At 39.1% G+C, this 19,625-nt stretch overlaps 1 long non-coding RNA gene across 1 annotated transcript; it reads left to right on the forward strand.

The window, feature by feature from the left end:
* The first annotated feature begins 558 nt into the window (after window positions 1-558).
* On the forward strand, window positions 559-3,309 carry LOC117293753. Its single transcript, XR_004519469.1, has 2 exons — window positions 559-641; window positions 1,818-3,309. It is a non-coding gene; the product is annotated as an uncharacterized LOC117293753 (long non-coding RNA).
* The last annotated feature ends 16,316 nt before the right edge of the window (window positions 3,310-19,625 follow it).

Consider the following 19,625-nt stretch of genomic DNA (forward strand, 5'->3'; position numbering starts at 1 on the left):
ATCTATGTGAATGTACAGTACACGAGTGTGTGGTGTATCATAGGAGGTCCTGTTTTCGAGGTGTCCCTAAAATCGTGGCAAATCTTTTACCTCTCTGTGCGCGATGTAAACAGTCCCTAGATACAAATTGTGTGGTTTTATTTGCCAAGCAAAGAGTCTCCTCTTTTTTGACTGGACAAATTAAATAAATAGTAACAACCTCGTCCGTTTGTGGTTTGTGAAATGACAAAGCTAACTGTTTGTCTTTTGGGAAACCCAGACTTCAATGTAAATATCGGTATGAAAAAGAATCAATAATTTGCAAAAAAGACATAACTTTTTCAGACTGTAATGCTGAAATATAGCCAAGAAAAGTAATAACAGCTAAATTAACTGCTGGTTAAAAGACTACAACAGCTTAAACATCAATATTCATTTATTTCGTCACACAAATACGGCGATGCCATTGGTTAAAAACATTTTGACGTCGAACAAAAGCGGTGACCCCGCCGCTGCTGGGGTTAACACGCTGTGCGCATGCGCGAGTTGAGCAGCGCCATTTTATACGTTTGCGTTGCAGGAAAGACGTAAAAGTGGAACCAGCCTACCCGCCTAGTTCTAGGAGTACTTCGTGACGCAGTTCCAAATTTCACTCAGGAAAGGTAAATCTATTTTGTTTTAAGTTCCATCTGTCGAAATGCATTTCCGTAAAATCCGCTGTTCGGCTTGAACGGTGTTCTTCGGATATTTGCACCTAAATAAAATACATATACAAAAGCTGCGAACTTCCTTCAGAATCTGTGCTAATACTGTGATGACGACACTTCGTTCACTTGCGTGTATTTCACATGTACATTTTCATGTAAAGGACCTGCGTACACTTGTCAGGCGAACGGCCACAGTATTCAGTAAACAGCCTACCACTCAAGATTAATTGGGAGCTAGTATTTTAATAATAGAGCAATACGATGTTCAAAAAGAATTCTAATCATTCCAGATGTATTTAAATCATAATAATCATTAATAATATTTCATTCATTCATTGTCTGAATGATCTGAATGAATGAATTCTAAAATTGCCATCCCATCCACACAATGCGCAAAGCTGGTGTGATGTGTATTTAGACACGTATTTGCCGACTCAACAATACAGACGGATACAGATAGTGCCAAATAACGTCAAAAAAGTCCCTCCACTTCTTGTCTATCTCTCTCCATACATAGGTAGGAGGTGGAACCATTTTTTAATTTTTTAATAGAAACACACGTTTTTATGCCGACCCCAGCCATCTTGCGTTTTTGAATCTTGTCTTAGGTTTTTTATTCTCCCACGTTTTAGGTTTTTCATTCCTACGTCAGGTTTTACAATCACCAGGTAGGAGGGCAATCCCCACCCCCCAAATTTTAGGTCTGGGAAAAGTTTCCGTATGGCGCCACCACTTTTTCATTTGATATGAAATAATATAGGGAAAAGTTTCCGTATGGCGCCACCACTTTTTCATTCTAAATAAAATAATATAGTATCTAATTTACCTGATTGATATATCCCTTTTTGTAAAAATGAGTGAAAAAGTGGTGGCGCCATACGGAAAGTTATCCTAATATAGTATCTAATTTACCTCAATGAGATATCCTTTTTTGTAAAAATTAGTGAAAAAGTGGTGGCGCCATACGGAATGTTATCCCCAGTCTATTAAATGTCTTTTGTAAATATCCTTCTGTAAAAATTGTCTTTGTTCACCTCTGACTTTATGCTGCAATAATGTTTTTATCAATAAACTATTTAAAACCATTTCAATTCAATTCAATTATGGAAGTTCTTAATACTTTATTTGCAGATGTTGTTGAGCTGCCAAGATGCTTTGATCTGAAATCAAGCATTATCATTAATTGTGTCAACACACAAGGTCGGATCTGCACTCAAGCTTGCAAGAAAAAGAATGGAATCAGGTCAGTGTGTAGAATGCATCCAGAAATGGATCCAATTGTATCAATAAACATGTATTCTGTTAATCTATGCAAAGGTACTCTTTAGTTAACAATAACAGTGCCAACTGTTGCTTCAGTAAATATCAGTAATGGTTGTTGTTGAGCTACCTTTCCTATGTAATCACAATCAGGGTTAAAATTTCGTTAATGGTTCTGCAAAAGTCATGCAGCATCAACTTATTTAAGTCCACTCAAGATCAATGGCATATTTTTATTGTTTATGTGTAATCTACATGATGTTTTTCGAATGGACCACGCAATTTCTACAGATAACATAGTGTCAAAAATCATTGAGGTCTTTAAGTGTGTGTAAGGATCGACAATAAGTTCACGTCCTTCACGAGGATGAACGAAGGCACGGTATGAAAGCGCAGCTAATGATTTACAAAACGTGCCAATGAAAACAACGTTGACGTTGTGCAGCACGAATCACGTACTGCACAAAAACCTGATAAGCTCTGCAACTTCGGCTCGCACTCATCATACACGAGATGGCGCACCCGCTAGAAATTAATTCTGCAAATGTAGCGGTTCTTGGTAGGCATCTGCAAGTGTAGGTCGACAGAATTTAAGTCGCCTTGTGGTCATACTCAGAGGTGGATATGACCACAGTGGTGTTGTCCCTTGTAGTTGTAGGCTGACATGAAGTAGATGGATTGGTCTTGAGGTAGAGCTTAGTTGGCCGCATTCTTTAGCTTACTTTGGTTGGTTCTCTGGTAGTTTTAGGTTCTTGAAAGTTAGCTATCCCTGGATAGGGACTTTTAAGGTTAGGACTAGGGTTGAGTTCAGGTTAGGGTTAGGGTTTGTAGTTTAGGTTGACTGTGGTCAACACCTCTGACTTGACTTCAAGTAGACTGATTTTGTTGGCCAACACTTGCAGACACTTACCAAGAAACCCCATCTAGGCCATCAAGCACAAGATCAGCAACCAGTCGCGCTGCAAGCCATCAGCACACGCATGTCCTGCCACCATAAGACCTCTGCATTTTCCTGCCTTGTTTCTAAGGTGAACCGTAAATACACAAGCCCGATGTTCCCCTCTATCCAATTGTGGCGTTCAGGGTTTCAACAACCTACAACGAGACCAGACATTTTAACCAAGATCCTCCACCCATTAGTCGGCCTCTCACACAAACCACACACTTATACACCTCAATGATTTTTGATACTATTTTATCTGTAGTAATTGCATGCTTCACTCTAATAATAATATTAATAATAGTAAAAATTAATATAGCTATATCCATCAAGAAAATGCTCCATGGCGCTAATACAGAGAAACATTTAAAATATAGATAATCAGCAAAAACAACAAGATATAAAATTAAGTTTAAAATCAGCAAAAAAAAAATAAAAAAATCAAGCGAACAATGACAAGCAAAATCATCATATATGAATTGTTTGTAACCAATCAAATTAGGTCAATCATCTCGAGTGGACTTTTCACAGGAATCGGGGAAAGTACTGCGCCTGGAACACCCAGCAGGGTGGATATGTGCACATTACAAGTCTTATTATTATTATTATTATTATTATTATTATTATTATTATTATTATTATTATTATTATTATTATTATTGTGTTAACACACATAGGTGTAAGGGTACAACCAAAATTATTATTCTTTATGCTTGATGCAAGTTTAACATCTAACAATAGGAACATGGTAGTTTTACAACAATCATTACTGATTTTTACTGAAGCAACAGTTGTCACTGTGCTCAGAACTGTTTGCAGTCCATACTGCAATTTGTATGGGTCTCGTAAAAATGCTTTTGCATATTTTGGAGATCCTGGTAAATGTGGTTAACTGAATCTGCTTGGCCAAAAGAAACTTTTATTTCAAAGGAAAAAAAAAATTCAAATGTTTTGAATTTGTAATGCATTTTTCGTTCAATTGATTTGATTATTAGAAATACGAATTTGCTGTTAATGACCTTATAGTTCTGAGCAATAAATAACTGTGCAAATGGAGTGAGAAAGTGTGTTGGCTAGAGGCTAAGTAAAGTTTAATGAATCTACACTTCAGAGTCTATTCTCCGACTTAAACTATTTCACATAAGCCATTGTTAATGAAATAAATTAAATGATTTTGGTATCTCAATAGTAAGTGTAGAATCCTAAGATTACCTACGCATGCATTTTGTCAGCAATTTTACAAAGGACCCAAAAAAAAGTTGAGCAAGGTTTGAAAATAATGGTTTGAAGACTATTCCCGGTTTAATCTTTGAAGTTTTACATACCAGTGAGGTAAAGATCTGAAATAATTTAAATTCCTTTTAAAAGTTTGTCTAAAACGGTTTGGTAAAAGAGTGTTCACTAAATTTAAAAACAAAATGCCTCTTCCTGGCTGTAAAGTTGTGTGAAGTTTTTGGCTGTTTTTTCATATTTTTGGCTTTTTGTGAAATTACTGATGATTATAGTGAAATGCTTAACTTAGCTACGTCAACATTCATTTGGTGTAAGAATTTCTAAGAGCACGCTATGTGGACCAAGAGAGGCCTTCAGCAAAGCTTAACTTTTACAGATTGTACATTATCTGTGTAGTGGGATGAATTGGTGTATGCCTATAAATAATTACAGTGTATTCTGTTCACCCTGTAAATTTCCTGAAATGTATCAAGAGTTTTATCAAAGAGTGTTTAAATGATTTATATACAGTGCAGGCCTGGAATTTCATCTCTGAAAGGGCAAGGCAATTTTCATTCTACAAAGGGCACTTCTATTTCCAAAGTTTAAAGTCATTGGGAAACTTTTGAAGGGGCACAAAGGGCTAAACCAGGGGCAAGGGAGCCCATGGCCTCAGTGGCGGCGTGTATTCCAGGCCTGACATTGTATGATTATTTTAAGGCATTGGATACTATTGGTAATTACTCAAAATAATTGTTAGCATAAAAGCTGACTAGATTGTCGTGCAATGGGATGCTGTCAATAGTATAAAACATTGTGAGAAACGGCTCCTTCTGAAGTAAATTTGTTTGAGAAAAAAGTTAATTTCTCACTGAAATATTAAAAGACATTAGGTCTGAAGCCTTTTGAAGTCATCTGAAAGCAAAGAATTTGTGCTGAAGTAACATAGTTTTTTAGAAAGAGGTCAATTATAACTAAACTGAAGCCTTTTATTAGGCTTCTGAAAGCACACACACTTGTGCAACAAGGGTGTCTCTTTCATTTTGGTCAAATAACTTTGTTGTCCAATTGAGTCAAAATGTTCACATACTTTGTTATTTTATGCATGTCAATGTCATGTACAGTGAACATTTATTGTTGGGATACACAAAATGAGAATACCGCTCTTTGACAATATTACCAAACGTTTCCAGTGTGTCTTATACAATGCAGAAATATTAAGAAAGATTATCATGAAATGTCTGCTCAGAACCATATGAGGCTTAATTGCAATAAGTATGGGTTTGGGTCTGATGAAACTTCTTTTGCATTTTTTTTAAAGCTCCTGTGGTGAGTGGGTTTATTGATCAAGACCAGTCTTAAAGGTAGTTGTGTGGCAAAAAGGGACAATCATTTTCAAAGTCAAACATTCATCTTTGATTTGTTGTAACTTATGCGTTTTTTTTTTTTTTTTGACCATGGTCATAAAAAATATGAAATTGTAACTAATGACCTTATATATGTCTGAGCAGCAAATCATTGTGCAAACACTTTTAAAAGAGAACTTTTGTGGATCGAATTTAAGATTCAATGGTGGGTACATGTACATGTACATTGTAGTGACAAATACTTTCAGAGTCTATTCTCTGACGACTTAAACTATTTCCACCGAAGCCAATGGAAACATTGTATAGTTAATGCTAAACTACTTGTCATCATTCATTTGGTGTCAATCTTCTGACAAGAGAACATTATGGAGTAGTCATGGACCAAGACACGCCATCAGGAAAGCACTCAGTACTGCAGAGTCTGTCGCACATTCAAGTACCATCTCTTTCAAGCAATGCACAGAGTTTGCATATTCATCAAAAGACAGCCACATGTATCAGTTTATAGTATAGTAACATTAATATTCCAATTTGAATTTGATCTTGTTATTGATTAGTTTGTTTGAAGACACCGGACACTATTGGAAATTGTCAAAGACCAGTCTTCTCACTTGATGTATCTTAACATAAATGCATAAAATAACAAACCTATGAAGACTTGAGCTCAATTGGTCGTCGGAGTTGCAAGATAACTATGAAAGAAAAAAACACCCTTGTCACACGAAGCTGTGTGCTTTCAGATGCTTGATTTCAAGACCTCAAATTCTAAACTTGAGGTCTCGAGATCAAATTCGTGGAAATTAACTTCTTTCTCAAAAACTACGTTACTTTAAAGGGAGCCGTTCTCTCACAATGTTTTATACCATCAACAGCTCCCCATACTCGTCACCAAGTAAGGTTTTATGCTAATAGTTATTTTGAGTAATTACCAATAGTGTCCACTGCCTTTAACACATAATTTTTATTGTATTGTGGTGAATTGGTCATTGTCCAAATTATTAAGTGGGTATTTTTATAGGAGTGTTTCTAAATTGAAGTCATTTTCGCCCTAGTCTTGTGTTGGCATCTGCAACTCTCCTTAAAAAGTCTTTAACAAGAAGATTTTTGTATAGAAATATTTTGCAGATGATTTTTGGAGGTCCAGCAAAGTTGAGCTCCTCCATTTTGTTTTATCACCTTTTTAAAATATTCAGTAAAAGCGATATCAACTTTCGAGACTTAATTTTCAAAAAAGTATGAATTATTTACATTTAAGACACTCCTTTGACCAACATGTAGTTTGTAGGCAATGATCATGACCAGGGGGCATGGAGGCAATCACCTTCGTTGCCTCCAAGAAGAATCAGGCCTGAGTTTTGGGTATGTCTGTTCACTCTCATAATGACTTTTTCTGAACTTCATGTAACCAATTTTGTGCTCTTTCCCTCATAGCAGTCTTAAACATCTGCAATTTATGCAAAACCACTATATTTGTACCCGTTGGATATACTAGTCATGGGAGAGCAGGAAAGACTTCAAGCCTGAAGCCCTTTTCTTGCATCTGAAAGCACACATAAGTGCAACAATGGTGTTTATTCTTTTATTATTTTCTTGCCACTTCGATGACCAATTGAGTCAATTTTTTCTGGACGTTGACAAATACCAAACAGGTAAAATCTTGGGAACAAATGGAGAAGCCTAAAACAACATGACATGTCCTCAGTGGCCCTTAAACCACTCATCACATGAAAAGCCCTCTAGACATTGCATTTCTTATGAGAGGGAACAGACATCACCCAAAAAATTCACTTCAGCCGTCACTAAAAACAAGTTATGTAATTGGTTGTTAGGATTAATAAAGTAAATTATTATGTCTGATTCTTTTAGTGTAGGCCTAATGCACATGAATAATCTGCTTTCAAATAAAATAGACATACGTACATTTTGTCTTTTTGCTAGTGATTTTTATATCTCATTGTAGGCCTACTATATTTACAATTCAGCCATGTGCTGTGATTGTGAATAAACCTTTTATCTGTCTATAATCATACTTTCTATCTATCTATCTATCTTTCTTTGAATCTGTGGAGCGCAACAGCCAGCGGCAACGCTTTTCTTGTTACAGATAACATATGTTAAAACCAACGTTGACATTTAAGTCCGCTTTTAACCGGAAGTAAAGGTCACATGGGGTCAAACTCTGTGTAGCACTTGTTAAAGTATTCGAAGTCCATCATTTGATGTATAGATTGTATTTTTATATAAAACATTCGTTTTAAAACATGTTTAAATTTGTTATTCAATGTGTTTGGGCCAAACAGTAAAAAATAAAAGATAAGGTATCAACCAGGATTAAGGCAGGATGGAGCTCATTTGGACAAAACAGAGGAACACTTGGTGATAAGAACAGAATTACAAGTATAGCACTTAGGAGAAAAATAACTTGATCAGTGTGTGCTACGAACAATAACTTATGGAGCAGAGACAGAACTGATATAAACTCTGCAAAGCACAGAAAGCACACAGAGCAATGAAGAGACAATTGTGCATCTCAAATAGAGACAGGATTAAATGCACAGAAACACCAAAGAAAACTGGAGGAAGAGAATGTTATATAAGGACAATAAAACAAGCTAAATGGAAATGGGCTGGACACACTGCCTGAAGAAATGACAACAGATGGACAACAAGAATAGCGGATTGGCAACCAAGGATAAGGAAAAGAGAAGAGAATGGAGAGATGACATCAGGGTTTATGCACGAACAACATGGACAAAAACTGCAAGAAATTGAAATGAATGGCTTTTACATTTGGAGGGACATCCTACACAGCCTAAATGATGATGATGAATAGTGACAGCACTATGATGTAGCTGAAGAATGTTCAGTTTCAAGTTTCTAATGGGAGTTGCCTGCTGGCTGGATGTGTGTAGGCTGGAGTGTGTCATCAGTGCTGTGGTGAGTGGATGCAGGTGTTGGAAGAACTGTTGTCTTGGCATGGGGCCCATAATGTAGCAGAGCAGAGGTTGGGGCGAAGATCAGCATTCTGGGTGTGTCCAGTTCGAACTCTTCCATATATGAGCAATTTCGTCATTGAATTTCGCCAGAACCATGGATAGAGGAGATCCCGTGGTAGGGGCCCAGCAGTTTGCTCATAGAACAGGTCCATTTGTTGGAAGCTTGATGAAGCAATACTTGGGCGATAAGAAGATCAAGGATTTGTTGAGGAATGAGGCTCATGGCCATTGGGTCTATGTCATGGTGGAATCGGCTTGGCATTGTTTTGCATTGAGGCATGCTGTTTTCGTAGGAACTCGTTTTATGGTGAAGAAAACTGAAATTCTGTGTTAGGCAAACTAGTTGGTGTGGAGAATCTTGGTGAGATGTCTGGCCATGTTGTAGGCTGGTAAACCACTTCGACCCACTTTGTTATTGAGGGAGTCATCAAGATTGTGTATCTTGGGTTGACTGAGGAAACAAGGGCAGTAGGATTCAGAGAGCTTGAGATTGCAGAGGGCTTTTAAAATGACGCTTAATTAGCTTGAAACAAATGGAGAGACCGGAGCTGCTATGTGATCTTGCATTTAATATCCGGGATGGGCTTTCTTGTAGGTGCTGTCCCTAACACAACTCTATATAACCCTCATCTTAACACTAACCCTAGGACTACCCGGGAGTTCTATCACCTTAACCCTTAACATAACCCTATAACATACCTACACTCATGTCCAACACTTACAGACAACTGACTACTCTAACCAACTCTTACAGGCACCAACTCTAACTTACAGACACCAACTAATACACTTATAGATACCTACCAAGAAAACCCCATCCCAGATATTGAATGTAAGATCACATACCAGTTTCGGTCTCAAGCATAGATGTACAGTGCAGCGCAATGTGGCAGATTTCGCTATTGCTCTCCTTAATAAAACGTCTCTGTTTTCTCTGTTTTCTTGCTATATTGGTTGTCTACCAGTATGTGAACTCCTGACAGCGTTGACCGTGGGTTGCATTGAACACACACGAAGGTTCAGTTAACTGGCTTTTCTGTCCTCGTTCCGGAGCTTGATTACAAGTCTTATTATTATTATTATTATTTACATTCAACAAGTCATACTGAATACACGAGAAGATAAAGAACCTTATTGGTGAGCAGATTTACCGATTGGCCTACAGAGGCCGCCAGCATCACATGACGGGAGTGGTGCTGGCACCCCCTACTGGTTGATCGGCACCGCCTCTACACTGCCACTCCTAGGCCCTTGCTTGTCCCAGAAGCAGGCAGCGAGCACCATTGCCTGAAAGTGAAGCCAGTGAGAACAAAATAGGGGGAAACTGTCCTGGTGGTCCCCGCTGCACCTAAGTCCTGTGCAGTAGTTGTTTTCCTCAAAACTGTGGGTAACTCCTTTTAGAGATCACAGTGGCGGGTGGACTGGCAGGGGTCCTTGATGAATGTTGCCGCAACCTGGGTGCTGTTACTTGCGGCAGAGGCGGGTCGGTCAGTGCTCTCCTTCTGGGTGCTGTTATCCACCTGAAAGGATGGTTCACTCCCCGTCCGGCCAGGTGTTTGGAGTTCCCGTGTCCTCTGCTCCACCGGGACGGTCCTGGTCGTGGCTACCCTCTGCCGCTGGGTTAGGTGGTGTCAGAGGCCACTCCGAGGGGAGATGGTCCTCTGTGTTTGGCCCAACCCCCAGGAAGAAGAGATCCCTCAAGGGGCTCAGTTCAGGCGGATGAGGTGACGTTGCGGGTTCTTGTGCGTCGCTTCCAGCCTCTGGCCGGTGTTGTCGGTGTTCATTGGAGGTTGCCTCCGCCGAGGTTACCTCATAAGGGAGGGAGATGGGGGGCATTCCGAGCTGTCACAATGTCCCTTTACTCACTGTAGGCCTATGCTTATCTCCCTTGTGTTCGATGGAATGGTTGGAGGGCGCTCCGAGTGGTCGCAAACCTCCCCCACTCCATTAGCTCCTCTTCCAGTGCCGAGGTGATGGTGGGACTGTCTAGTCTCCTGTCATCCCAACTCTGGTTCGTCTCCAAGGGGATCTGTGCCCCTGACGTAGACAAGATGGGCATGCAGCGATGGCTGGATTGGAGATGTGTGTTGTGTGTGTGTGATTGATGTCGAATGAGACGGTTCTGAGTGGATCCGAGCATCCGGCGTAGGTGTGTTTGTAGCCTTGAGCATCTCCGAGTGGAGATGTGTGTGGTGTGTGTGTGATTGTATGTCGGACGAGACGGTTCCGAATGGATCCGTGGGTCAGACATAGTGTGGGGCTGCTACCAAAGAGAAAGTTGTCTCACCCTGGACTGCCCCCAGTCCCTGAGAACCCTATCAAAATTCTGGAGATAATACTTCCCCCTTGTCCTCTGTTCCCTCCATGGACAATATATCTTCAACACCGATGAACAAGTGATGAACAGTTATGGAGACCGCCATTAAATATTTCGGGATAAAACTTCCCCCTTGTCCTCTGTTTCCTCAAGTTTTCTTAGTTTTCTAAAATATACAAATATTTATGTAAAACACTGTCTACTAAACACTGTTTCAAGTAATTATCTGTAGAACAATATATACTGCTAATTAGCATACTTCTAATTGCATATCAAAGTAATTGATGATGTCACAACATTAAATTAAAAAATATTGTTTAAAAAAATTATCTGTAGAACAATATCTACTACTAATTAGCATACAAGGTATTTTGCATATCAAAGCACTTGATGTATATATATAAGTATGACCCCATGTGACCTTTTCTTCTGTTTAAAACCGGAAGTTCAAATCTCTTAATTCAAGGGTTAATATCACAGCAACCAAAATAAGTTTACACATGAAACTAAATTCATCTGATAGTATGCATGGCCCAGTATTTCTTTGGGGACGATGATATCATCAATGACGCCACAACGTTAAAACAGCGCAAGAGAACTATAATGCATACAATACCCTTATGGACTCACACACAAAGTGCCATGTAAGAATTTTTGAATAGGTTCGCTGCGCTCCTTTTCCACTTCCTCTTCTACTTCCCATTCTCTCTTTTCAAGGAACACCTTTTCCAGTTTAGTTTTAGCTTTTATTTAGTGTAGGTAGAGTTAAAAGCGCCTGGACCCCAGAAAAGATAATGGTCAACACTTAATTGTTGTCAGTAGGAGCAAGTGGGAGTACACATACACACAGATCTCCTGCTGGCGGAAAAGGCGTATCCCCACACTGCAGTATGGGTATTGGTCTGGTGTTCCAACTTACTCTTTCTGTCGTGTTCCTCAACCCTCTTGGGCTATATTATTAATCCAAACTGTTCCAATAAAGAATGCCCAGTTGGCAGCACGATTTTTAGATTATACAAACATCTGTTAAATTGTCAATATGTTTCTTGTGTATATGTAACTGTGGTTTTTACTCTTGGTGCCAATTTTAATTAGTGTTTTCAATTCCTTATTAAACAGCCGACATGTTATACATGTATTTGTCCAGTATTTTTGTAAACAATGAAGCCTTTTTAAATTGTAAAGTGCATTGTGGGACCTGTGATGCAGAATGAGCTGTTGTTCTAATATCTATTGTTAAATTTAACTGTTTTTATAATGTTTAATATTAATATGTTTTATCAATCCTGTAAATGGCGCTTGCGCTGTTGGATGTTGTATAAAATAAAATTAAAATAAAATAAAATATTACTATAATTATAATTAAAAGACACTGGACACTATTGGTAATTGTCAAAGACTAGTCTTCACAGTTGGTGTATTTCAACATATGCATAAATAACATACCTGTGAAAATTTGAGCTCCTTCGGTCGTCGAAGATGCGAGATATTAATGAAAGACAAAAACACCCTTGTCGCACCATGGTCACACTGAGTTGTGTGCTTTCAGATGCTTGATTTCGAGACCTCAAATTCTAAATCTGAGGTCTCGAAATCAAATTCATGGAAACTTACTTCTTTCTAGAAAACTTGGTTACTTCAGAGGATGCCGTTTCTCACAATGTTTTCTACTATCAACAGCTCCCCATTACTTGTTACCAAGTAAGGTTTTATGCTAATAATTGTTTTGAGTAATTACCAATAGTGTCCACTGCCTTTAATTTATAGTAGATTTAATTAATTGACTATGTACATTGGCTAGAGGCTAAGTATAGTTTAATGAATCAACATATCAGAGTCTATTCTCCGACTTAAACTATTTCACATAAGCCATTGTTAATGAAATAAATTAAATGATTTTGGTATCTCAATAATGAGTGTAGAATCCTAAGATTACCCACGCATGCATTTGAAGTTTTACATACCAATGAGGTAAAGATCTGAAATAATTTAAATTCCTTTTAATAGTTTGTCTAAAACGGTTTGGTAAAAGAGTGTTCATTAAATTTAAAAACAAATCGCCTCTTCCTGGCTGTAAAGTTGTGTGAATTTTTTGGCTGTTTTTTCATATTTTTGGCTTTTTGTGAAATTACTGATGATTATAGTCAAATGCTTAACTTAGCTACGTCAACATTCATTTGGTGTAAGAACTTCTAAGAGCACATTATGTGGACGAAGAGAGGCCTTCAGCAAAGCTTCACTTTTACAGATTGTACATCATCTGTGTAGTGGGATGAATTGGTATATGCCTATAAATATGTACAGTGTATTCTGTTCACCCTGTAAATTTCCTGAAATGTATCAAGAGTTTTATCAAAGAGTGTTTAAATGATTTATATACAGTGCAGGCCTGGAATTTCATCTCTGAAAGGGCAAGGCAATTTTCATTCTACAAAGGGCACTTCTATTTCCAAAGTTTAAAGTCATTGGGAAACTTTTGAAGGGGCACAAAGGCCAAAACCAGGGGCAAGGGAGCCCATGGCCTCCGTGGCCGGCGTGTATTCCAGGCCTGACATTGTATGACTATTTTAAGGCATTGGATACGATTGGTAATTACTCAAAATAATTGTTAGCATAAAAGTTGACTAGATTGTCGTGCAATGGGATGCTGTCAATAGTATAAAACATTGTGAGAAACGGCTCCTTCTGAAGTAAATTTGTTTGAGAAAAAAGATAATTTCTCACTGAAATATTAAAAGACATCAGGTCTGAAGCCTTTTGAAGTCATCTGAAAGCACAGAAATTTGTGCTGTTCAAAGTAACATAGTTTTTTAGAAAGAGGTCAAATATAACGAAACTGAAGCCTTTTATTAGGCTTCTGAAAGCACACACACTTGTGCAACAAGAGTGTCTCTTTCATTTTTGTCAAATAACTTTGTTGTCCAATTGAGTCAAAATTTTCACATACTTTGTTATTTTATGCATGTCAATGTCATGTACAGTGAAAATTTATTGTTGGGATACACAAAATGAGAATACCGCTCTTTGACAATATTACCAAACGTTTCCAGTGTGTCTTATAAAATGCAGAAATATTAAGAAAGATTATCATGAAATGTCTGCTCAGAACCATATGAGGCTTAATTGCAATAAGTATGGGTTTGGGTCTGATGAAATTTCTGTGGTGAGTTGGGTTTATTGATCAAGACCAGTCTTAAAGGTAGTTGTGTGGCAAAAAGGGACAATCATTTTCAAAGTCAAACATTCATTTTGATTTGTTGTAACTTATGCGTTTTTTTTTTTTTTTTGACCATGGTCATAAAAAATATGAAATTGTAACTAATGACCTTATATATGTCTGAGCAGCAAATCATTGTGCAAACACTTTTAAAAGAGAACTTTTGTGGATCGAATTTAAGATTCAATGGTGGGTACATGTACATGTACATTGTAGTGACAAATACTTTCAGAGTCTATTCTCTGACGACTTAAACTATTTCCACCGAAGCCAATGGAAACATTGTATAGTTAATGCTAAACTACTTGTCATCATTCATTTGGTGTCAATCTTCTGACAAGAGAACATTATGGAGTAGTCATGGACCAAGACACGCCATCAGGAAAGCACTCAGTACTGCAGAGTCTGTCGCACATTCAAGTACCATCTCTTTCAAGCAATGCACAGAGTTTGCATATTCATCAAAAGACAGCCACATGTATCAGTTTATAGTATACATTAATATAGTAACATAGTAACATTAATATTCCAATTTGCATTTGATCTTGTTATTGATTAGTTTGTTTGAAGACACCGGACACTATTGGAAATTGTCAAAGACCAGTCTTCTCACTTGGTGTATCTTAACATATGCATAAAATAACAAACCTATGAAGACTTGAGCTCAATTGGTCGTCGGAGTTGCAAGATAACTATGGAAAAAAACACCCTTGTCACACGAAGCTGTGTGCTTTCAGATGCTTGATTTCAAGACCTCAAATTCTAAACTTGAGGTCTCGAGATCAAATTCGTGGAAATTAACTTCTTTCTCAAAAACTACGTTACTTTAAAGGGAGCCGTTCTCTCACAATGTTTTATACCATCAACAGCTCCCCATACTCGTCACCAAGTAAGGTTTTATGCTAATAGTTATTTTGAGTAATTACCAATAGTGTCCACTGCCTTTAACACATAATTTTTATTGTATTGTGGTGAATTGGTCATTGTCCAAATTATTAAGTGGGTATTTTTATAGGAGTGTTTCTAAATTGAAGTCATTTTCGCCCTAGTCTTGTGTTGGCATCTGCAACTCTCCTTAAAAAGTCTTTAACAAGAAGATTTTTGTCTAGAAATATTTTGCAGATGATTTTTGGAGGTCCAGCAAAGTTGAGCTCCTCCATTTTGTTTTATCACCTTTTTAAAATATTCAGTAAAAGCGATATCAACTTTCGAGACTTAATTTTCAAAAAAGTATGAATTATTTACATTTAAGACACTCCTTTGACCAACATGTAGTTTGTAGGCAATGATCATGACCAGGGGGCATGGAGGCAATCACCTTCGTTGCCTCCATGAAAAATCAGGCCTGAGTTTTGGGTATGTCTGTTCACTCTCATAATGACTTTTTCTGAACTTCATGTAACCAATTTTGTGCTCTTTCCCTCATAGCAGTCTTAAACATCTGCAATTTATGCAAAACCACTATATGTGTACCTGTTGGATATACTAGACATGGGAGAGCAGGAAAGACTTCAAGCCTGAAGCCCTTTTCTTGCATCTGAAAGCACACATAAGTACAACAATGGTGTTTATTCTTTTATTATTTTCTTGCCACTTCGATGACCAATTGAGTCAATTTTTTACAAATACCAAACAGGTAAAATCTTGGGAACAAATGGAGAAGCCTAAAACAACATGACATGTCCTCAGTGGCCCTTAAACCACTCGTCACGTGAAAAGACCTCTAGACATTGCATTTCTTATGAGAGGGAACAGACATCACCCAAAAAATTCACTTCAGCCGTCACTAAAAACAAGTTATGTAATTGGTTACATTTGTAAATTATTATGTCTGATTGTTTTAGTGTAGGCCTAATGCACATGAATAATCTGCTTTCAAATAAAATAGACATACGTACATTTTCCTCTTTTTGCTAGTGATTTTTATATCTTGATGTAGGCCTACTATATTTACAATTCAGCCATGTGCTGTGATTGTGAATAAACCTTTTATCTGTCTATAATCATTCTTTCTTATCTATCTATCTTTCTTTGAATCTGTGGAGCGCAACAGCCAGCGGCAACGCTTTTCTTGTTACAGATAACATATGTTAAAACCAACGTTGATATTAAAGTCCGCTTTTAACCGGAAGTAAAGGTCACATGGGGTCAAACTCTGTGTAGCACTTGTTAAAGTATTCGAAGTCCATCATTTGATGTATAGATTGTATTTTTATATAAAACATTTGTTTTAAAACATGTTTAAATTTGTTATTCAATGTGTTTGGGCCAAACAGTAAAAAATAAAAGATAAAGTATCAACCAGGATTAAGGCAGGATGGAGCTCATTTGGACAAAACAAAGGAACACTTGGTGATAAGAACAGAATTACAAGTATAGCACTTAGGAGAAAAATAACTTGATCAGTGTGTGCTACGAACAATAACTTATGGAGCAGAGACAGAACTGATGGAAACTCTGCAAAGCACAGAAAGCACACAGAGCAATGAAGAGACAATTGTGCATCTCAAATAGAGACAGGATTAAATGCACAGAAACACCAAAGAAAACTGGAGGAAGAGAATGTTATATAAGGACAATAAAACAAGCTAAATGGAAATGGGCTGGACACACTGCCTGAAGAAATGACAACAGATGGACAACAAGAATAGCGGATTGGCAACCAAGGATAAGGAAAAGAGAAGAGAATGGAGAGATGACATCAGGGCTTATGCACGAACAACATGGACAAAAACTGCAAGAAATTGAAATGAATGGCTTTTACATTTTGAGGGACATCCTACACAGCCTAAATGATGATGATGAATAGTGACAGCACTATGATGTAGCTGAAGAATGTTCAGTTTCAAGTTTCTAATGGGAGTTGCCTGCTGGCTGGATGTGTGTAGGCTGGAGTGTGTCATCAGTGCTGTGGTGAGTGGATGCAGGTGTTGGAAGAACTGTTGTCTTGGCATGGGGCCCATAATGTAGCAGAGCAGAGGTTGGGGCGAAGATCAGCATTCTGGGTGTGTCCAGTTCGAACTCTTCCATATATGAGCAGTTTCGTCATTGAATTTCGCCAGAAGCATGGATAGAGGAGATCCCGAGGTAGGGGCCCAGCAGTTTGCTCATAGAACAGGTCCATTTGTTGGAAGCTTGATGAAGCAATACTTGGGCGATAAGAAGATCAAGGATTTGTTGAGGAATGAGGCTCATGGCCATTGGGTCTATGTCATGGTGGAATCGGCTTGGCATTGTTTTGCATTGAGGCATGCTGTTTTCGTAGGAACTCGTTTTATGGTGAAGAAAACTGAAATTCTGTGTTAGGCAAACTAGTTGGTGTGGAGAATCTTGGTGAGATGTCTGGCCATGTTGTAGGCTGGTAAACCACTTGACCCACTTTGTTATTGAGGGAGTCATCAAGATTGTGTATCTTGGGTTGACTGAGGAAACAAGGGCAGTAGGATTCAGAGAGCTTGAGATTGCAGAGGGCTTTTAAAATGACGCTTAATTAGCTTGAAACAAATGGAGAGACCGGAGCTGCTATGTGATCTTGCATTTAATATCCGGGATGGGCTTTCTTGTAGGTGCTGTCCCTAACACAATTCTATATAACCTTCATCTTAACACTAACCCTAGGACTACCCGGGAGTTCTATCACCTTAACCCTTAACATAACCCTATAACATACCTGCACTCATGTCCAACACTTACAGACAACTGACTACTCTAACCAACTCTTACAGGCACCAACTCTAACTTACAGACACCAACTAATACACTTATAGATACCTACCAAGAAAACCCCATCCCAGATATTGAATGTAAGATCACATACCAGTTTCGGTCTCAAGCATAGATGTACAGTGCAGCGCAATGTGGCAGATTTCGCTATTGCTCTCCTTAATAAAACGTCTCTGTTTTCTCTGTTTTCTTGCTATATTGGTTGTCTACCAGTATGTGAACTCCTGACAGCGTTGACCGTGGGTTGCATTGAACACACACGAAGGTTCAGTTAACTGGCTTTTCTGTCCTCGTTCCGGAGCTTGATTACAAGTCTTATTATTATTATTATTATTATTGTTTACATTCAACAAGTCATACTGAATACACGAGAAGATAAAGAACCTTATTGGTGAGCAGATTTACCGATTGGCCTACAGAGGCCGCCAGCATCACATGACGGGAGTGGTGCTGGCACCCCCTACTGGTTGATCGGCACCGCCTCTACACTGCCACTCCTAGGCCCTTGCTTGTCCCAGAAGCAGGCAGCGAGCACCATTGCCTGAAAGTGAAGCCAGTGAGAACAAAATAGGGGGAAACTGTCCTGGTGGTCCCCGCTGCACCTAAGTCCTGTGCAGTAGTTGTTTTCCTCAAAACTGTGGGTAACTCCTTTTAGAGATCACAGTGGCGGGTGGACTGGCAGGGGTCCTTGATGAATGTTGCCGCAACCTGGGTGCTGTTACTTGCGGCAGAGGCGGGTCGGTCAGTGCTCTCCTTCTGGGTGCTGTTATCCACCTGAAAGGATGGTTCACTCCCCGTCCGGCCAGGTGTTTGGAGTTCCCGTGTCTTCTGCTCCACTGGGACGGTCCTGGTCGTGGCTACCCTCTGCCACTGGGTTAGGTGGTGTCAGAGGCCACTCCGAGGGGAGATGGTCCTCTGTGTTTGGCCCAACCCCCAGGAAGAAGAGACCCCTCAAGGGGCTCAGTTCAGGCGGATGAGGTGACGTTGCGGGTTCTTGTGCGTCGCTTCCAGCCTCTGGCCGGTGTTGTCGGTGTTCATTGGAGGTTGCCTCCGCCGAGGTTACCTCATAAGGGAGGGAGACGGGGGGCATTCTGAGCTGTCACAATGTCCCTTTACTCGCTGTAGGCCTATGCTTATCTCCCTTGTGTTCGATGGAATGGTTGGAGGGCGCTCCGAGTGGTCGCAAACCTCCCCCACTCCATTAGCTCCTCTTCCAGTGCCGAGGTGATGGTGGGACTGTCTAGTCTCCTGTCATCCCAACTCTGGTTCGTCTCCAAGGGGATCTGTGCCCCTGACGTAGACAAGATGGGCATGCAGCGATGGCTGGATTGGAGATGTGTGTTGTGTGTGTGTGATTGATGTCGATTGGGACGGTTCTGAGTGGATCCGAGCATCCGGCGTAGGTGTGTTTGTAGCCTTGAGCATCTCTGAGTGGAGATGTGTGTGGTGTGTGTGTGTGATTGTATGTCGGACGAGACGGTTCCGAATGGATCCGTGGGTCAGACATAGTGTGGGGCTGCTACCAAAGAGAAAGTTGTCTCACCCTGGACTGCCCCCAGTCCCTGAGAACCCTATCAAATTCCTGGAGATAATACTTCCCCCTTGTCCTCTGTTCCCTCCATGGACAATATATCTTCAACACCGATGAACAAGTGATGAACAGTTATGGAGACCGCCATTAAATATTTCGGGATAAAACTTCCCCCCTTGTCCTCTGTTTCCTCAAGTTTTCTTAGTTTTCTAAAATATACAAATATTTTATGTAAAACACTGTCTACTAAACACTGTTTCAAGTAATTATCTGTATAACAATATATACTGCTAATTAGCATACTTCTAATTGCATATCAAAGTAATTGATGATGTCACAACATTAGATTAAAAAAAAATTGTTTAAAAAAATTATC

This window comes from Asterias rubens, chromosome 8 (genome assembly GCF_902459465.1).
Source record: "Asterias rubens chromosome 8, eAstRub1.3, whole genome shotgun sequence".
NCBI lineage: Eukaryota > Metazoa > Echinodermata > Asteroidea > Forcipulatida > Asteriidae > Asterias > Asterias rubens.